Source organism: Pteronotus mesoamericanus, unplaced genomic scaffold, assembly GCF_021234165.1.
Source record: "Pteronotus mesoamericanus isolate MK-2021 breed Mesoamerican mustached bat unplaced genomic scaffold, CSHL_Meso_final scaffold_36, whole genome shotgun sequence".
NCBI classification, from domain to species: domain Eukaryota; kingdom Metazoa; phylum Chordata; class Mammalia; order Chiroptera; family Mormoopidae; genus Pteronotus; species Pteronotus mesoamericanus.
Genome location: NW_026555313.1, coordinates 7392647 through 7397325, shown reverse-complemented (window position 1 = coordinate 7397325; position 4679 = coordinate 7392647). Strand labels below are relative to the sequence as shown.

General features: G+C 41.3%; 1 pseudogene; it reads left to right on the top strand.

Moving 5' to 3' along the window:
- The first annotated feature begins 3728 nt into the window (after positions 1 to 3728).
- Positions 3729 to 4384, top strand: LOC129086100 (small nuclear ribonucleoprotein-associated protein N-like; annotated as a pseudogene).
- Positions 4385 to 4679: the final 295 nt, after the last annotated feature.

Here is a 4679-nt window from a genome sequence, read left to right as displayed (position 1 = left end):
CAGTTTTAATATTGGAGGGTGATTCTACCTCACAAGTAGGGACATCAGTATAGACAAAGATTATTATTGATTTTCAGTGAATCTTGATACATATTGGCAAACCTCAGTCTAAGATAAGCTTATAAAGATCCAGACAGAAAGAAAATATGGCTACAACTCAAGATGATAATACAGGAGGTATTTGTAGTATTCAACATAAATCTATGAATCATTTACTATGTGCAATGCAAGGGGCAACATATCTACTATTTTGCTTTGTGCAAGGCTCATCAATAGGAGAACGAATGCAGGAAAAATAAAAGTATTTTTAAAACTGAAGTGTCACAGAGTTAAGGTCCAAGCCTGGTCTACGGAATATTTACTTTGGCAAGGCACACACTGCCTCCATTTTTTCAGCCAGTTCCACAACTTAGATCTTAGGGTGAGCTGTTATCTGTCCCCTGGGAACTCGGCCCCTTCACCAATTCCAGCTCAGCCCTCTGAGGTCACACAGAACAAGTTTAAGAAGCCTGAAGGTATTCAGACAAAGCTATTATGTGCTTCTACCTGAATCTTCTCTTTTTAAATAAGTTTACATTCCTATAGTGTGTTTTGAGTGGCTCTTACCTTTCGATTCATCTCTGTAGAGGTTCTAGTTATGACCATTTTAAAATATGAAGTCTAAAACTGGTCACAATGGTTCAGGTATATTTTGACCAGGGCTGAAATCAATGATTCATCTGGACCAATACTTCAGCTCCTTCAGCTCAGGGTGGTTGTCCAATCCAAGAACACGTACAAGGCATGAATCTCTTGTCCCATAAAGATGGTCACTCTAATTATAAATAGTGCTTATTTGGAAGAAAGTTGTCAATCATAGAAACCAAGGAACTCCTGCTCTTCGGCGTGCCTCACCCAAGAGCTTTCTGCAGCCCTCGATCCAATTGGTTAAGATTAAATCTTATATCGTTTTAATTGCAAATAGGATGGGAGTGCCAAGGCATTCTATCTCATTTGTCCATTTTACCTTATTTAGATTTTCTAAATTCATCTAATTTTTTCCCTCTTCAGTTCAGGACACCATCATCTCTCTCTTGGGTTATTGCTACATCCAGCTACTGGAGTCCCACTGCCTCCAGTTTTTCACACCAAGGTAAAGGCCATAGTAAGCCCTCTGAAATACAATTAATAGTGTTATTCCTTTTCTTAAGAACTTTAAGTGGTCCTCCACTACTCTTAATCTTCTTAACATAACTTACAAGGCCCAACATGACAAAAGTCCATACCGTGCTTCATCTTCATCTTTTACCTACCCAAGCTTGTGTCTAATACTTGAGACATGCTGAACTTACACGGGTTTGCCTGAACATGGCCATGTTCTCTTTCACCTTTGGGCCCTTGCACTTGCTGTTCTATTTTCCTGGAACTCTCCATCTCCCATCCTGTCCTCTTCACCTGTCCTTCTCCTTTTCAGACTTTCAGACACCAGAAAGCTCCTCTTCTCTGGGAAGCCTTCCTGACCCCACACATCAAAAGGTTCCCCTCCCATGCTGCTCCCTTAGCAAACTGCATGGTGCTCCTATCATCATATTTATCAAAAGTCTTTCTCAAGGCAGCAGGCCAAGAGGTCCACAACCAAACAAATACACTATTTTAACCCTTAGAATCTCTTGGCTTTGAAGAATAAGACAAAAGGAACAGCCTTGCTCTATAAGGCTGAGAATAGAATAAAATGAGTATGGTGGAAAACCTGGAAATCTGATGGAAAACAGATGGAGATTTTAAAATAATAATGACAAAACACAGTTTGCATTGAAAATGGTGGTATTCAGCAAATCCCAGGAACAGAATCACCAACTTTCACCCGCCCATGAGTGCTGCACTCTGGAGAGGTCTGGCCTTTTTTAGAACCCTGTAATTAGTTCTGAGTCTCAACCTAGATGATGGGTGTTGACCTGAGCAGAGGATCAAAAAGAGGGGAAACAAGGTTATATTACATTTTTGAAGAGGAAGCAGCACTATGGTGAAAGAATAAAGGAAGGGAGTCCTTTATATAGAAGAATACAGGAGATGAAGAAAAATCTCAGTCACTGAAATCCCTGTTAGGGAAAGCGCTGTTTTTGTCCTGAAATGAATGTCTTAATTAACCACTACTGGTCAAAGGTAAGAGTCACCCACATCCTGTAGGCACATGCTCAAAAAACAAGATTTGATTCCTAAGCTGTTCTGTGGAGAGGGGACGTGATGAATTTAAAGTTCTGTTTGAAAAAAAGAAAAGGAGATCAGAGACATAAAGCTCCTGGATGTGACAAGAAAAGAGACAAATAAAATATTATTAATTAAGAAAAATACTTGGACCTCTATATGTCCTTATTTTCTGGATATTTTAAAAGAAAACTATAGGTAAGCAAATGTTGGCAAGAGTTTAAACTCATGTCTTCTTAGAGACAGAGATTTAAAGACCTTTTGAGACCATCTCAGTCCTGTGATTCTATGACATTTCATGGAATCAAGAGCATGATTAAACCTGAAGAACTATAATAAAAACAAACTTTAGGTGTAATTATAATACCCAAAAGTGCCTGCTTCGTCTCTTTTGTTGCTGCTTCTTGTGTTTTTCCCCTAAACAGCTTCAAACTGCAAATTAGCACTTTAAAAAAGATCCTGAGTTCCCAAAGGAAAAAGAAAAAGTAAATACTTCTGAATTTAAAACATGATTCTGGTTCCATGTCAACATTTTTGCTGCTGCTATAATTTATTCAATACAACAAATATTTGCTACACTGCTTCTGCAGTTTGTATTAGTTCTTATGGGGATAGGGCATCAAAGATGAGTGAAATATGATCTCTCTTTTAAGGATCTCACAATCTAGTTTGAGGGACATAAATACAATAAATAACCCAAATAAAAGGAATTAAGTACAAAAATGGAATTATACGAATGCTATCTAATGAGAAATTATTATTTAAGACATGGAAATATGCATCCACGTCAATCTTAACCCTTGGTCTTTATGGTGGTTATATATCCTGTTATCCTTCTTATTAAAACATGTCAACTGTATCAAGTTAGCCTTGTAGAGACAAACAACAGAATTGTGACAATAGGTGATACTGCCAAATGAAAGAAAGAATAAGGTTCTGAATCAGAAGTTAGAGTATAGCTTCGTAAGAGCTATCACTCCAGCCTGGTGGTCAGAGTATTTTGCTGTTAAGCCAAAGTGAGGCTTGACCATTCAAGTGGTCAAATAAATTTAGAAGAGAAAATATGCAAGAATGAGTCAACCCTGAGGAGACGTATAGCTCACTGCAGCTATTTCATTCAGAGGAACATCAAGGAGAGGAAAAGAAACCATGAAAGGGCAGTTTGCCTTTACCCAGGCTGGTGTGTGGGAGCAGAGAATAACTTTGGTGTGATAGTGGTCCTGGGGAGCAACAAATGCTGATTCTTCACATCATTTCGGCCCCCACAGCTGAGTCATGGTACCATGCCCAGCACTGTCAGCTTGACCGCCAGCTGTACCTGTACCTGTACCTGAGGCTGTCTCAGCGGCCCCAAGTCCTTGTTGTGTCTTGGAACATCCTAGGTAGCCAACTCTGAGTGAAAATCCAGACTGAAGCTTCTGCCCCAGCTTGCATTGTCTGTAGCAGAACCTGTATCATCCTTCTTTCTGTAGCCTTCCCTTAGGTCTTGAGTATCCCAAAGCTTTACTGTGGACATTGGATTTGGTGGAACCGTGATTGTGACTCTGGGCAAAAGCAGCAAGATGCTACAGCACATCAACTGCAACAAGAGGTGTATCCTGCAAGACAGTCAGATAGATATTCATCGACACCTTTAAGGCTTTTGACACATATATGAACTTGATCCTCTCTGATTGTGATGAGTTCAGGGAGGTCAGGCCAAAGAATGAGAAGCAGCCGGAGCATGAAGAAAAGCAGGTTTGGGGTCTGGCAGGCTGCATGTGGGGAGGACTTGGTGTCCATGACTGTGCAGGGACCTCCCCGCAAAGATACTGGCATTGCTTGTGCACCACTTGTGGGAGCTGCAGGGGGCCCTGTGGCTGGGAGGGCCGCTGGCAGAGGAGCACCAGCTGCTGCTCCGATTCCCCAGGCTCTTGCTGGATTAGCGGGTCCCGTCCAAGGGCTTGGGGGACTGTCCCGGCAGGGAAGAGGCACCGCAGCAGCTGCTGCAGTTGTGGCCATTGCCAGCATGGCTGGTGTCCCAACTCCATTCCCACCAGGTCAGGGGATTCCCCCGACACCTGTGAGCTGAGCAACCCCACCACCAGGCATCATGGCTCCTCCACCGGATACGAGACCATTCATGGGACCACCAATGGAGCTTCCCTCTGCTCCAGAGGCACCAGGCACCAGGAATGAGACTCCCTCCATCAAGAATTAGAGACCCCCAGGAATGTGTCCACTAAGACTCTAGCATACTATTAACCCTTAGTCACTTTTTTCCTGCAATGCATCTTGTGAAACTATATAGAATATTTGTGAGCTTTTGTTCCCTTTTTGCTGCATTAATATTCAGTAATAAGTGAATAGAAGGATTAAATTGTAAAAAAAGAAAAGAAACTACATCCCTTCATTCAAAATTAATGGTTAATATCTGAAGATCTTTCTGACGGAAAAAATAATATTAATCATCTGAAAAGACAGCTGACTTTGCTTTTCTAATTAAAAATGTGCAT